The sequence below is a fragment of the Pongo pygmaeus genome, chromosome 11, assembly GCF_028885625.2.
Source record: "Pongo pygmaeus isolate AG05252 chromosome 11, NHGRI_mPonPyg2-v2.0_pri, whole genome shotgun sequence".
In the NCBI taxonomy this organism is placed as follows: domain Eukaryota; kingdom Metazoa; phylum Chordata; class Mammalia; order Primates; family Hominidae; genus Pongo; species Pongo pygmaeus.
Genome location: NC_072384.2, coordinates 22,484,809 through 22,502,123, shown reverse-complemented (window position 1 = coordinate 22,502,123; position 17,315 = coordinate 22,484,809).

Genomic DNA, 17,315 nt, shown 5'->3' with positions numbered 1-17,315 from the left:
GATGGATTTATAAAGCATATTATCCTATAGTAAATAACAATAAAAAAACCCTTTGCTTCTCCCAATTCTATTATGATCTGTTTTTGCCCACAAAACACTTCTGACACCAAATGTGTGGGTTTTGTCCACACTAACAACCAATTCTTCAACTCTCCAGACATCAAGTGGGCGTTCAACAATTCAGTTCAATTCTGATGCTAACTTTAGAACCCAAAGGTGAAGGGTGCAGTCCCACAAGACTGATCCCACGTGACATGACCACTGCAGGTCCTGGATTTCTCATACTTCTGACTGACTGGCTATAAATTGGGAGTTCCCACAACCCCCTCCTTGGGTTCTATAATTTGCTACAACAGTTTACAGAACTCAGGAGACCAGTTTCCTTACTACTGGTAATTTATTTTTATAAAGGAAATAACTCATAAAATGCTGGAAGAGAAACATGGGGTAAGGTATGAGGGTTATGTGTGGAGCTTCCAGGCTCTCTCCAGCTGTGCCACCCACCCAGCATCTCCATGGGGTCACAAAATTGGAAGCACTCTGAACTCTGTTTTGGGATTTTATTACAGTTTCATTACATAGGCATGATTGATTAAATCATTGGCTGTTGGTGATTGATTCAATCTCTCCTGCCCCTTTTCTGACCCCAGAGGTTAGGGTGAGATTGAAAGTTCCAACCCTCTACTCATGTGCTTGGTTCTTTTGGTCACCAGCCCCCAACTTAAAGCTATCTAGGGCCCATGGAGAGTCACTGCCTTAGCATAAACTCAGGTACAGTTGAAAGGGCTGACTATGGATATCAAAAGATGTTTCTCTCACCGCCACCACTCAGGAGGTTATAAGAATTTTAGAAGCCTTTGCCAGGAACCTGGGACAAGGACTAAATATGTTTCTTATTATATTACAATATCACATACTTAATATATTATACCAAAGCAATGTATTAATATATTGCAATATCAATGCATTTTCATTACTTAAGAAATGAATCCTTGGAAAAGTACTTTGAAAGCCTTGCTTTAATCCAATACATTTGTCTCAGGACCAGATATCCAACAATCTGATCCAGAACATATCCAACTCTGAACATCCTTTTCCAAAAAGTATTGTTCACTCTATTTTCTGCGTTGCTGTCTAGTCTCTGTCCTTGGTCCCTTTAGCCTCTACTCCAAGCATTTTCTTTCCTAGAGAAGGAGCTGCCCAGACTCATTTATTTCTTACTAGCCTTTGCACATACTATTCCTCACCACCAGAATGCCTCATACTTCACACACTCTCCCCACTTAAGTTGTATGAAGTCCTCCTCCTTCCTAGCGCTCTTTTGTTTGTATTTATTGAGCATCTATTTTGTGCCAGGTACTAGGTGTTTGGGTTACATCTGTGAACAAAAGTTCTGGCATTAACATCTGTCTCACTAGATCCTGATGTTATACTCATCTCATTAGATTATGAAGTATGCACTTTGCTTATCTAGTTCTCATGTTTAACTCTAGCTCTGTAAGAAAAGAATCCATCCAATTATGTGAAAGTATTATTCCTGAAGCCCAGCATAGTTTTTGGCATGTCCTAATCATTCAGTAAGTGCTTGGTGGAATTTAAAAACAATCACATTATTTCTTATCCTTTTTTTTCTTTGTTTGCTACAGTTGCATCTATCAAAATCCTATCTGGGAAGCTGTGTCTAACATATCCAAATAATTTATAGTGCAAACCTCAACAGAAGCTTCTACAGTTTTGCCAAGTTCCCCTTGGCCATCTCTCAGTTTTCTACCAAAAATGTTTTCTGTTATCTCAGAAATATTTTCTAGAGTTAGGAAGAGTCCAGACTGACTCATTTGAATTAAGTCCTCCCTTTGTCCTGGTGGCTTCTATGACTTTGAGAAACTTACTTAACATTTTTGAGCCTTGCTCTCTTCACTTGCAAAACAGGAATGACTATGGTAACCTCCAGAATTATGCTAACAGTCAAAACAATAGGAGCGGGGCATACCTCGCACAGTTGTGTGTCTGACATATAGTAGAAGCTCTATAAATGTTAGTTTCTTCCTTCTCCCAAGAGAGGGACTTTCCTTTTATGGAAAGGATTGGGGAAAGCTATATGAGAATGTCAAATTTTGGTAAGAATGTTAAATGAAGACATTTTAAGGTACAAATTTTATGTCTCCTTTACCTGAGCTTTAATTATTCAAAGGACTGAACAGGAGTAACTTGAGGTAAATGCATCATTTAAAAAAATTACCCACTTAATCTACAGAGGCTCTTTCACTTGCTTGAGGCCTGTAATTAAGACTTGTCTGAATAAGCACTAGTAGTTTAATCGAGGTATAAGAGGAAGAAGATGAAATGCAGGGAAGATGGAGCTTCCAGCTTTCTTCAGAATGAAAGATTACTCACTTTAGAGAACAGAGTGAGCCTTCAAAAACTGCTTACAATGGGAAAATTTTAACATTTTCTTTTAACTACACAAGTAACATCAATGTGTTAATTATTCTAAAATGAGCTCAGAATTTGCTGTATGGTTACACTTTATGAAATACTTGAGCTCCATTACACCAAGAAACAAAACGCTGCAAATTCATTTCTGTTAATTCATGCATAATTGAAGCAAGGGTTGGTATGAAGCCTCTAGAATATGCACATTTTGGTTTCTTTGTTCTCACTGCCATTATAGTTAAAGGTTTACAGCGACAAAAAGGGGTAAATACATTGGACTCATAACTTTTATGAACTGTTTAAATGCACAATGAAGATGATTCATAAAAGTCTCTAATTGTATAAGCACATCACTAAATATGGATTGTAAAATATCTTGTTTACTTTTTATATAAACCCACTATAGATGAAGGAATATTGCAAACATAGCATGTATTTTGTGCAGAATGGAGATTGGATCTACTTTTAAAAAAAGTGGTCCCACATCTTTGAGGCCAATTTTCTTCAATTACTTTTTAACCAAAATCAGAAAAATCATTCTGGTAACATCTTGGTAAATATAAATGAGGGCCATGTTTAGCTGAACTTCTTAATTAAAGCTTTAAGCTAAACCACATTTATAATAATAGCTAAAAGAGAGGTTTTGAATGTCTTCATCACAAAGAAAAGATAAATGTTCAAGGCAATGGATATGCTGATTACTCTGATTTGAGCATTACATAATTTATATATATATTAAAACATTGCTTTATATTCCATAAATATGTACAATGATTACATATCAATTATAAATTTTAGACATTTCTGCTTTGAAAATCTTGTTAAAATGTTTGAATCAAGCCCCTGCTGCTCCTAGGCCCCACTTTTTAGATACATATAATATACTATTATGATTAGATCATGATTTGCCTTGCTGGGGGTTGTGTGTGACATTAAGAAAGTCACAATAGCTATTATCTAATGATCAGGTAGTTTAGGCCAAACATATTTGCAATTACCTGTTCTCCTGTATGCCTCTCCAACACCACCCCCCACCTTCTAGATAGTGATCCAGGAATCAACTTCTTCAGGCATATATCAGGTATTGGAGGCACTCAGAACTGTTCATGAATGATTTTTCTTTAGTTCATTTGTGAATAAATACATGGTGGGAGAAATTTACAGTAAACATCTCCAATCCCCTGCAAACTCTTTGTGGCAGCATTAACTAAAAAAGTCTGTGTCATCTAGCCATTGTAACACTGAGGAGAAATAAGAGGACTGGATTTCACGCCAGGTCTTCAAGATCTAACCTGAGTTGTTTCCAGTGCTCAAACTGTGCTACAACTTCGTCTGCCCAAACAGGGTCATTGGCTTGGATTGCAGGAAACTAAAAAATATACAGGGAATGAGGGGGTTCCATGGACTTGCACCAACCTCTGAAAGGTGGGTTTCTGTGTCCTGATTAAGGTAATTTTCGGTTTGCTTCCAAATTGTTTTTTAGCAAGTATCTTTGGTTAGTTGAGGTTGTGGTTAGTTTCTCTTTAATTGGTGTTTTCTCCACCTCAATGCCTGATACTTGGGATTCTATAGACTAGGGGAAACTCTGGGGCTTATAGGATAACATCAATTTTGAGCATTAGCCCAGTCTAATATAATTGGGATGGACGGGGTTCTTCCCAATTAGCAATCACACTGGTGACTGAAATTAAAGTTGGTGGTTATAAAAGTCATGCCTAGAGAGTAAAAAGGAAAGTTCATTAGTTTTTGTAGAGGCAAAGGGAAAACTGCCCATTGGTCTTCTGAAGGTTCACTGAAAATCAACTGACAAAAGGTAGATTCATGGGAGGAAAGGCATAGAAATGTACTAACATGCACAAGGGGGAAATCCCAGAGTGATTACCTCACTACCCAGTGAGGTACAGGTCCTTATATACCCTCTTCCTAGGAGAAAGGGAGATGCGGAAGTGTGGATGATTTTGAGGGGTTAGTAAATTATCTTTAGGATTATCAATGGATTTGAAAAACATACAATGGCCTGGGACAAAGTCTGTCAGGCCAGCACAATAGTTTGTGACAAAAGTCCGCCCAGCTGTGTTGACAAGCTTCAGTTTTTCTTCCTGCGATATGAGATTCAGTTAATGAAAACTCAGGGAAGGGACCAGAAGTCACTGTCACCACTTTTTGATGGTCTGGACCTTAGGCAGATTAGGACACTTTAGAGAACGATTTTATCCTGTGCTTTGGAAGAGAGAGTGTGGAGCTGGGGAGGGTCATAGAGACCTTGAGCGGCTTCTTCTTCAGTTCAGCAAGTTGAAGCACCATATTTTGGGGTATAGGTTTCTGATCCCCAATACCTTCTTCACTAAAGCCGAATGCTTTGGAGGGGAACATGTTCCAGGAGAAACTGTGTAAGTTTGGGGGTCAGACAAAACTAGATCCTAATCCTGGTATACCTACTTATCGACTATATAACTTTGAGACAGTTACTTAATCCTGCTCAACCTCAGTTTCTTTTCTGTATAATGGGGACTCACACCTCATCTGTGAAGTTGGGATAAGGAATATTACACATATATATATATGATATATTTGAAGTACCTAAACCATACGTTTTTGTCTTTAAACTCTGGCTTTTTGCACATATGGGTTGTCTGAATTCCTGGTGGAACTTACAGAATCATCACCATTTGAGGTTACAACCATCAGAACTTCACAATAAACTAAATATCATTTTTGGAGGAATTATACATAATTAAAATATTTGTAGACTGCATCATCAGTGGTAGTTGCCAAGACTGTGAGAGATGAAGAGATATATATATATATATCTCTCCATCCTGTGGCACCTAGAACCAACTAATAAGCCCCTAGGGAGAATGCTAAATGGCTATGATTTCCTCATGCCCTGGAGTTACAGCTGAGGCTAAATTACAGCTGTAGAAACAGAAAAGCTGGAAACAGAAGCCATCAGCCCAGCATGCTCTTCCCAAGGCTCTCTGTTCTGGAAGTCTGAAGGCCCTAGAGTGGTGCTTTAAACCACACTTGGACTAAGAAAAAGGGATATAATTTGTGAATGCCCTAAACATTGAAGGCTTTTATTATTGGAACGCTTTGATTATTTGAAGGCTTTTTTTAAAATTTAAAAAACACAATTTTCAACTAATTAATGGATTAGTTTTTTTTATCATTCAGAAAGTAGTATAAACCTGTGTATATAAAAAGTCTCCTTAAATTTATCCTCCATGTTTTTATTGGTTTTAAGCACATCACTACATAAAAGTGCCTACACGGCATCTCTCCACTTCAAACATAGATTGCAATACTTATACAATGGTAAAAGTTGGATATATACCTTTCCAGAAATGTATGTAATGGAATACACAGAGAGAGAGAGAGAAAGAGAAAAAGACAGAGAGAGAGAGAGAGAGAGAGATCATTCTACACATATTGTTCTGTCATGAGTTTTGTTTCATAATACATGTGGACAAATTAATACATAATGGCCTTTTCATTCTGTTTATTGCTTGTATAATATTCTTTGCACAGATGCATTATGAATAATTTAAACATTCGTTTCTTGATATACATGCAGACTTGACATTGTTTGTTATTTTGGCTAAGTCCAACTCTCCTGCAGTGGATATTCTTTTATGCCTTTGCATGCATTCTGGGGAAAGACTGTTTGAAGTAGTTACTAAAGGGTGTGTACAAATTGCCTTCCAAAAATGCATTTTCATCCACAATACATGTCTTCTCATTCTTACCAGCTCTAGATGTTTTGTTTCATTTTTGAACTTGTCAGTCTGAAAATTGAAAATGACATTTAATTTTACTAAGATTTGTGTTTTTCTAATTACTAGTGAGCTTGAGTATATTTAATATCTTTATGTCCTGGAAATGAATCTACTGTTGAGTGAGCTTTCCTCTGATCCATGCCCACAATATGAAAACCAGTTTCCCTGATTACAAAAAAACAGAGGAGTATGTGTGTGGCCTGGTGTGTGTGTGTGTGTGTGTGTGTGCGTGTGTGTAACACCTACTGCAGATAAGCAAGGCCACGTTGGCATTTTCCTCATGTTTGCTCTGGGTATTCATTTCTGCAAAAGCACACCTTTTTCTAAATAAAACTAAATTCATTGTAGGTCTTTTATTTCTAATTTGGAAATATTTTAGAATTTCTCAAAGTATCATAAAATAATTTAGAAATTATTTTAGAATTTCTCATAAATACCATTCAAATTCCTAAAGAATATGGAGAAAGATATATTATAAAACAAGAACTTAGAAGCTCTTCTTTAGAGAAAGTTTTAAGCATGAAATCATGTCTAGTTCCCAATCCTAAAAAATAGCCCTTGACTCAGTCAGCCCACAGACATTAAGCATTTGTGACATGCCACAAGTAGGCTGGTATGGAGATTCAGAAATGAAGGGGATATTCTCTACCTTCCTGGAGCCCTCCAGGGGAGGAGGAGGTGAAAAGTAGAGATAAGCATAATACAGTGTCTGAATGCTATAAATATTGAGTGTAGTGGCGACCCGGGGAAGGGGAGTGTTTGGGACCTGCTGCCTGCTTTATTGTCTCTTGTCACAGGAGGAAAAATAATTTTCCTCCTGTGACAGGAGAATAAAACCTCAGGACCTTCCAAATTTACTATGCCAAGGGGGAAAGTTAAACCTTGAAAACGGGCTTGCATAACACAGCTGTTTTTCTTCTCTGGTGCGTGACTACTGCTTACTGACCTTTGCGCTGAGACGTTATACCTTGACCAGACTCCTTGTTCTTCATTCAAACCTAGACTAGATGACATGAAGATAGAGACCCTTGTGACTATTACCCTTTATGAGAGAATGTTAAGCAAGCCTTTTAGAGTGTAATCAATAGTAGCCAATAAAATCTTATATCTGTATGTTAGCCTTTGTACGGAAAATGTTATAGTTCAAGCCCTCCATTTTTGCTTATAGAAACAATCCTCATATTTCCCCCACACTAGGAGCACTGATCACTATTCTTTGGTGTAATTCTGCTCCCTGGTCAGCTGCCCTACCTTTGTGCTTGAGTAAACTCTTTTAACCGGATGCTGAGCCTTTTGACTGTTTTATGTTGGCATTCGCTACCCTTGATAGTTCTTAGTTGGGACAAATCCCTGTAACAAAAGAAAGATTCGCAAGAGAAAAACAAACAGAAGTTTAATAACATGTATACTTTACGTGTACATAGAAGATATCCGGGAAAATGAGTAAATCTCAAAGAAGTGGCTTAAATTTAGGCTTAAATGCCATCTTCAGTTGAAACGATAAGAGTATTTGGGTAAGGAGCAGTAATGGGAAGATGACCACAGAAGCACGGGAAGCAGGATAAGTTTTGTTATGCAGATTGGTCCATGTCTTCTCTACAGATGAGAGTTTCTAGTGACTGAGAGTCATCCTTCCCTTCCTGCTACAGAGAAGAAGACGTTCTTACAAATGGATGTTTCCTTTATAGATATAAATTGCTCTTGTGAAAGGACAACTTCTACTGTTTTCAGAGCTTCTTTTATCTTTGCTGTTGCCCAAATTAATCAGTTCAAAATAATCCTTATGCTAAAGAGGCATATTTTGGGGTGGCATATTCTGGTCTCCTACAGTCATATTTTGTTGTGGTACATACTAAACACAACTACTCCATAACAGCTCATATGCTGAACACCACTATGCAACAACAGCTCATATATTAAATACCACTACTCCATAACAGTTGTAAAATTCTGTATAAAAAGAAATTTGCTTTTTGTGGGTGCATATGTGTGTGCTTGTATCTGTGTGTTTGCATGTACTAAACATTTATTGAATTCGCTGATCTACAAAATGTATGACCAACTTCCATCCAGCAATTTTAATAAGATTGCATCATACCAAAAGCCAGAGAATGAGGAGATAGATTACAGACTATGCTGTAATTCAACTACAGAACTACAGAAGTAGAGGGGATTAATAAAGGCTAAAGTTGGATGGGGTGGTGGCTCATGACTGTAATCCCAGCACTTTGGGAGGCCAAGGCTGGTGGATCACCTGAGGTCAGGAGTTCAAGACCAGCCTGGTCAACATGGCGAAAATCCATCTCTACTAAAAATACAAAAAAATTAGCCGGGCGTGGTGGTGGGTGCCTGTAATCCCAGCTACTTGGGAGGCTGAGGCAGGAGAATAGCTTGAACCTGGGAGGCGGAGGTTGCAGTGAGCCGAGATCATGCCATTGCACTCCAGCCTGGATGACAAGAGTGAAACTTCATCTCAAAAAATAAATAAATAAATAAATAAATAAATAAATAAATATAGGCCAAAGTTCCACATTTGCAAATGAGTTGCTACAACCAACAAAAAAATTAAGGGTTTTTTCAGATGCCAACCGTCACAGAGGTGAAGGTGCAGGAATCAGAATGGAAAGATCATTAGGAGCAAAGAAAGCAGGCATTAAGATAGAATGAATCACCAAAGCTGATAACACTTGAAGCCCCTGATTTCAATTTTAATGATTCCTGGCATGGTTGAAAATAGTTGGCATACTGTTCCTCTATTATATTTGTGTTTTCCTGCTGCCTTCACTCTTTCGGACAGAGGGAGTAGAGCTACAAATATTAAAAGAAAAAAATTTTTTTGCAGTATTTTGAACAAAGCTAAGTTAAAAGTGCTGAAAATTTTGCAAAAACTTGTCTTTGTCAGTTTTGGAAACTCACGGGTTCCATGTAATTCGAGTAAACAAAGAACACCTTTCACTGACATTTTCTTTTTTTTTTTTTCTGTCTCACTCTTTCCAGTAACATTTTGGTCCTTGCATTCCTGAACATCTTCCTGGGAACCCCCTGTTTCTTCTTATTACTAGTCTATTGCTCTGCTTTATAAACCCCTTAAAGAAGCTTTGAACACTCTGAAGAAGTGAATAATATATCTCAGAGGAAAGGTATAGACTAAATTGACTACTGCAAATAGTTTGCAAAGAAAAGTAATGCTTGGAAAAATAGATTGGGGTCTCAGTATTGGGACATAGAATGTTTGGTTGTGGCGTTTAGAGCTTATTGAATAGGCCTCAGGGATACACACTTAAAAAGTAATGCTTTGGTAAGATTAATCAGATGTAAACCTAGAGAATGACTGTAGGATGGGGATAGGAGAAGATGCTGAAGACAGACTATTACAACAATATGTGTTATAGAAATATTATATAATACTACAGAAATATTGCAGAAATACTATTGCAGAAATATAGAAATGTGAGTTGCAAATTTATATTTGAAATATTGTAGAAATGGAAGATTAAGAACACATGTAGAGTCATAATTCAATCATTAAGCTTTTTATTTGACATTTGTGTTGCTTGATTTGAGAAGATTCAAAGATGTATCAAGCCTGTTTTACCCTGTAACAGCTTCTATAACTAATTGCAACTTTTGTATAAAATTTATTCAAGCACAACCTGCTGAAGAAAGCTTTCTCTGATACCATGCAACATTGAGACTGATGCTCAGCTTGATGCTTCCAGAGTCTCAGTGGTTTCTATCATCAAGTACTCTTCACACTGAAATCATGATCTCTTTATATGTATACTACCCACTTTACACGGTGAGGCCCTTGAAGAAAGGAACTATGTCTCATTTATGTAGGCACCTCAGAGAAAGTAGTGCAGTGCCTGCAACAGAGGAAGAATCAGCATTAGCCAAGGGAATGATGGCTGCAAGTATGGGAAGAAACACAATTCTGTTACAAAGTATTATCCATACCGTTGGGTAAAAAAAGTATCATTGCTTGTATAAGAGCTGGGCAAATGTTGGAAAATCAGAAGAATGGTAATTTTTCTGTGAAGAAATTGAGTTCATTTAATTACATGTTGAATGTGAAGAGATATTTGCTCTCTGGCAAAAATGTAAAGAAGTCAAGTCAAAAGCACAGCACAATCGAGGATGGAAAGCTCTGCACAAATTTGGAGAAGGAAGATTAAGTATTAGATTTAAAGAAAGAAGAAAGGGTCTAAGGAATGAGGGAATAAGGGAGCAGCATTAAAAATCAAAGAGATTAAAAATATGCAGGAAGTTGAATACAAGATAAATTAGACTGTAAAGGTCAGTTTGGAGACAGAGCAATCAGAGGATTCTGGAGACCAATTTCTTTTCTTTTCTTTTTTTTGCAGTGGAGTTTCGCTCCTGTCACCCACGCTGGAGTGCAGTGGTGCAATCTCAGCTCACTATAACCTCCGCCTCCCAGGTTCAAGCGTTTCTCCTGCTTCAGCCTCCTGAGTAGCTGGGACTACAGGCACCCGCCACCATGCCCAGCTAATTTTTGTGTTTTTAGTAGAGATGGGGTTTTACCCTGTTGGCAAGGCTGGTCTTGAACGCCTGACCTCAGGAGATCTACCCGTCTCGGCTTATCAAAGTGCAGGGATTGCAGGCATGAGTCACTCCCCCTGGCCCTGGAGGCCAATTTTTATGCAGTGTTGATCTTATGGCATTGGGCACACCTGCTGCTCAAAAAGATACAGCAACCTGGGCATGGAGTGTCAATGTAGCAATCTAGAGAGCAGCTAGGGTTGTAGAAGTTGCTTTTCAATGGACAGTCCCAGATGGATTTATAGATGCCATTCAGTTATTCATTCATTAATGCAACATTTTTTAATGTTTATTGGCTAACACCATTTGAGAAACTGAATTGGCTTTAACAAATTTTTGCTGAATAAATGCTAGATGCTTTGAACATTACACAAGTAAGACACATGCTCTATAACTCTAATTCTAAGTAAAATAGGAAGATTTTAAGGGACAGAGAGGACCGGTTAGAACACCATGAAAAGGCATCAGTTGATTTTATGCTGAAAGATAAATAAAATCCTAGCAAATAGAATTTGGGAAAAGGAATTGTGAAAGAGAGATCTAGACATCAGGAAATGAAGGAATAGACATTTTATACCAGAAAATAATACATGTGTCTAAGAAAATGGTAGGAGTTCTCTTTAGTAAAAGAATAGGACATGTGCGTAACCTCCATTAAAATGAAGATTCTATTGGTGAGATACTTCATACCAAGTGAAAGGCCGATGCAGTTCAAGGTTGTATAAATGTATATAAGTAAGCAGTCATTCTGCACACATTTATGAAAATGCCCTTAGAGAATTTACCCCCTCCCATAGCTCATCATGTGCTTTTCACACTAAGCCTCGATTTTATTCACAAAGATCATGATAAAAAGCAACTAATGGAACTGAAAGTCAATAAATTTGAAAGGAGCCTTGGATCAGGTAGAGAAACCAGGAGCCAGCCAGGCTTTCCTTCTGCTTAACAATGTGACTTTGGAGATACTTGATAAGATAATTCTGAGTATCAATTTCCCCATATGTTAAAAAGGTATTGAGCTAAATGATAGCTTCAATTCATTCTTGCCCTGAATAATTGTAAGTTTATTTCTGTTTTTTCTTCACATTTGGTTAAACACACAGAAAGAAAGTGCATGATCTGGATAAAGCAGTACCTTCTGATGATGTTTTGTTTCCCCCAGATGATTCATATAACTACGTAATGGGATATTTAAAAACAAATAGGCCAGGCACGGTGGCTCACACCTGTAATTCCTGAAATTTGGGAGGCCAAGGTGGGTGGATCACTTGAGGTCAGGAGTTCGAGACCAGCCTGGCCAACATGGTGAAACCCCATCTCTACTAAAAATACAAAAAATTGGCCAAGTGTGGTGGCAGGCACCTGTAATCTCAGCTACTTGGGAGGCTGAAGCAGGAGAATCTCTTGAACCCAGGAGGCAGAGGTTGCAGCAAGCTGAGATCGCGCCACTGTACTCCAGCCTGGGTGACAGAGTGAAACTCCGTCTCAAAAACAAAAAACAAAACAAAACAAAACTGAAATAAACCATGAAAAAAACAAGTGATACTAGCATCCTATAATTCTATTGATTGATTAATGACATAGTAACAAATTCTCTATTGCAGAACTGGGGTAGGAGTTCCTCTCCCTGGGCAAATTAAATCTACCCAAGTCATCAGACCTTTAATTTTCATTTTATAGTGAGAAAATACACAAGCAATCATCTAAAAATATAATTACAGGGTGAAATAAATAAGGCAGAGTATGTGTGTGTATGTGTGTATTTTAAATTACTCTTTTCAGAATAAATGACTTTAGGAAATTATTTTTGTGGAATGAGTTTCTCTACTATTAAAGAGATTTCCCTCTATTGTATTCAAATTTAGGTAAAATAATAGGTAAAAGTGCATATTCCAGTACTAAACTAATAAGCAATCTGAAGGAAAAGTAGATTTCAGCCGTTATGCCCATAGAATGAATTTGATTGCCGAAGGTGGTATCTTCAGGGTACTGTTATTGTTACTTTTGCTGAAATAATAGGTCAGATTTTATTTTATAAAAGAAAACTATAGATTTTTCTTCTAAGTTCAGACTTGCCAGCTAGTTCTACTGCTATTATTCAGAAGTGCATAAAGTCCTCATTAACTGATGCCAGCTTACCCGGAAGCACGTTGATAGACGCCTTCTTACTGGTGGGGATGTTCACTTAACATCTGTGCTTGGTCGTGCAGGCAGGTGCTTGGCAGGTGACAGCCTGCAATGGGTGCTGTCATGCTATAAGCAAGCAGGCTGCAGAGCCAGAGTTTAGCTTCTGTTTAGCTCTCTTTCCCAGCATAATGTGTGCAAAACACAAGTGATGAAATTGATGCAGAGCCCCGTGTGTTCCTACACCTCTGCATTATATGAATAAGGAACATGGAACAAAATGGCAACATTAAGGTATGTCAAATTATTTAGCAGAAATTTGTTCCTTTTTCCCTTGCAGTCAAACCCACAGCATTCTATCTCAGAAATAAATATAGAGGATTCTGTTAGATTTTGCCTTGAGGTTTGTATTTGTCCCAAAGAGAAAAGGAGACTTATTTAGAGGACTGGTTGTGCAGAGTTGAGGACATTAGCCTTTCTCTCAGGCATTATGAGATGTCAGCATGATTCTACAACTCAGACTTCACATTATCAAGCGTTTGCTTATTTCTGGGAAATGTGAAAGTAGGCAGCCACAAAGTTATTTAAAATATGAAGAATTTATGCGAAAATTTTTCTTGGGTCCAAATCCACCAATTGGTTAAAAGGTTTACCCAAACTGTGTGCATCCAGATATTCCACTGACAAATATCCATTCATTCACTCATTCATACATTCACTGCACAAATATCTATTAAATACCTGGTACAACAGAAAAATTAACAGAAAGTCCTGATTGTATGAAGTTTATATTCTAGTAGATCCTTGTCATTTTAGCAGTTTTATAATTTAAAAATTTTTTATAGATTTGTTGATATGCTTTGACTCTGTGTTCCCACCCAAATCTCATCTTGAATTGTACTCCCATCATTCCCATGTGTTGTGGGAGGGATCTGGTGGGAGATAATTGAATCACGGGGGTAGTTTCCCCCATGCTGTTCTTGTGCTAGTGAATAAGTCTCAGGAGATCTGATGGTTTTAACAGGGGGTTCTGCTTTTGCATCTTCCTCTTTTTTCTCTTGCTGTCACCATGATTCTGAGGCTTCCCCAGCCATGTAGAACTGTGAGTTCAATTAAACTTCTTTTTCTCCCCAGTCTTGAGTATGTCTTTATCAGCAATGTGAAAACAGACTAATACAGTTGTATACCTACACACACACATGCACACAAACGCACACACGCACAGGCACACATACATGTAGTGTTTTATCAGTTAGGGTCTTAATAGGAAGAGATAACAGGAATAGGAAGCAATAAAAAAACTGACTACAGTTTGTTTAAACTAAAAACAAATTGCTGAAAGGGTATTGAGTAGTTCATAGAATTGTAGAGAATGTTAGGTAACCAGGTTTAGATACGAGGCAGGAATATAGAACCATGGCCAGTAAATACTACAGAACCAGCAAGGGAAGACTCTGCCATCACTACTGATGAACAAACAATGTTGTAGCTTCAACCCTGGAGACTGGATGTTGCCATTGAAAAACATAAGCTCTTGCATCTGGGCTTTCAAAGCTATTGCTTCCACTCTGCCTGTTTCTTAGGATCACAGACTATGATGCAAGTCTCAGGGAGGCAAGTTTGATTGGTTGAGCCTGGTCTGAGTGAAACAAAAGTTGAGTCTTGGTGAAATACACACTGCTTTTGGTCAAATGTCAGTGGTTGTGAAAAAGGTAGCTACCTGCACCCTCATCCCCATTTTATTGTAGCTTCATGAGACAGGACATGTTTGATTTTACCTCTGTCATCTCAGTTTCTAGCATAACACAGGCCACATCGAATATATTCATTAAATGTAGGAATGGAATCATTTATTAGGTGTGGTGGTGAAGATAGCTTTATACTCATGCCACACATTTGCATTTTTTTAATTTTCTCTGAGGTTTGAGTTAGCTCTTAATGCTTTACTCAGGTTTCTAAAGGCACAGACTAGGATGAGTCTTTGGTCTCTTCCAGATCATATCAGGATTCTGGGGCCTTTGAACTCCTTTGAGAGATAACTGAGTGTTGAGTGGACCCAGAAAGGAATTTTTCATCCAGGGCAAGAAGTCCTCAGAGGAAACAAGGCAGAGACAGCAGAGCCGCTGCTGCCAGAAGCCTGAAAACTATCAACTCTTTCTGACTCTCCTTTGAGACCGGGCAACAGGTTTGGGTCCACACCATTCTTGTAACTGTTTAGGATGCGTTATGCTGCCCTGAAAAATTCACCTTGAGATTCAGGGTGGTCTGCATGGGAAGAAAAGAATGGTGCAATATTAGTGTCCCATATTCAAGGAGGCTTAGTTCTTGAAAGGCTCATTATTCAGAGCAGACATTTAATCAGAGGGAGTTGAGTGTCACAGTCAAACTCCTTGAGATGAGCCACTGTGAGGAGACTCTTCTACTTTTCAAGCTAATTTCCTGTGTGCCATAAATCTTGGAAAGTTAAAAAGAGGGCGGGATTTGCTAGGTAGTCAATTTAGTAACATTTTCTTACAACTTTCAGACATTTTTTTCTTTACTATTAGATAAATATTTAGAATTTTTAGGACTCTAATTATCATGCACACAGCTTGGAAGAAATTAACCAACAAAGTTCAGAAAGCAAAAAGTTTATAAGACATAATTTAATGCACTTTATATATTTAAACAGCAACAATGAAATACTATCCTCCTGTGATGTAAAGTTCTCTCTTTCCACCTTCTAAATATAAAAAAACGCAGCTCTCATATACAAATACAAACACACACATGTGCACACGTGAACACACATGCATACACATGAACACACGTGCATCACAAATACATTAAGAAGAACAAGAGAAAAAATAATCCATATTTATGTGGTGCTTACAATGCCAGACTAAGGAGGTGATTTTACTTGCCTTCTGATTTATTAATCACATAGCAAAGGTGACAGTAACGTACTAAAATTACTATTTTTTTTGTAGAATGTAGCTTAGAATCAAAGAGGTTGCATATGCTTTTCAAGCCAATGCAGCTAATAAATGACAGAATCAATATTTGATAATGAAGGGGTGGAGCAAGAGAGTTGAATAAAAGGCTTTACCAATTGTCCCTTCTGCAGGAACACCAAATTTAACAACTATCTACATTAAAAAAAATCCACTTTCTCAAGACCAAAAATCAGGTCAGTGTTCACAGTACCTGATTTTAACTTCATATCACTGAAAGAGGCATTGAAGAGACTAGGAAAAGCAGCCTTGAACTGCCAATGTCATCCCTGCCCCATCCCCACCCCATCCCCTGGCAGAAGTTGTGTAGCATCAAAAAAGAATAATATTTGTGCTTGGGAGAGGGAGAATGCAGTGATTGTGAAACTGCATCGACCTCAGTGGTGCCCCGTCATAGTGGAAAGCAAAACTGGGCTGAATTCAGCCAATGCCTGTGCACAGAGGGAGCATTTAGATCAGGCACAACAAGATGAAAATTGCCCATTCTAGAGGTCAGAATTTGAGTTCTAGAAAGCCTCACCATAGGAGGCTAAAGTGTTCTGGGTCTCTAAATAAACTTGAAAGACAGTGTAGGCCATAAGAACTGCAACTCATAGGCAAGTCCTAGTCCTGAGCTGTGCTCTAAGCCAGTGGGCTTGGGGGACTCGTGTCCTACTGAGATGCCAACTGGAGCAGCTAAGGGAGTACTTGTTCCGTCCCTCCCCCAGCCTCAGGCAGCACAGCTCACAGCTCCAAAAAAACCCCTTCCTTTCATTTCAGGAGAAGAGAGGGAAGAGTAAAGAGAACTTCATCTCACATCTTGGATAACAGCTTAGTCACAGTAGGATAGGACATAGCGAAGAGTTAATAGGCCTCCATTCCAGACCCTAACTCCTTAATGACTTTTCTAGACACACCCTGGGCCAGAAGGGAACCTGCTACCTTAAAGGGAAGGACCCAGTACTAGAAAGATCCATCACTTGATGATTGAAGAGCCCTTGAGCCCTGAATAACCAGCAACAATACCCAGTTAGTATGCTATGGGCCTTGGGTAAGACTCTGAGACATGCTGACTTCAGATGAGACGTAGCATATTCTCATCTGTGATGACTATGGTGAGAAACTCCTTGTCCTTAAGAAAAGCAGAGGGAAAAGTAAAGAGGACTTTATCTTGCACTTTAGGTACAAGCTCAGCCACATTGGGGTAATGCAACAAATGAGCTCCTAGGGTTTCCAACTGCAGATCTTGACTTTTGTACAGCATTACTAGACCTGGCTGGGTGAGAGGGGAGCCCACTTTCCCGAAGGGTGAGTTCCAGGGCTGGCAGCATTCACTTCAAGCTGACTGAAGAGCCATTGAGCCTTAAGTGAATATCAGTGGTAGCCTGGCAATACTCCGCATGGGCCTGTGGTGGTGGTGGCCATGGGATGAGCCCCCTCTGCCTATGGA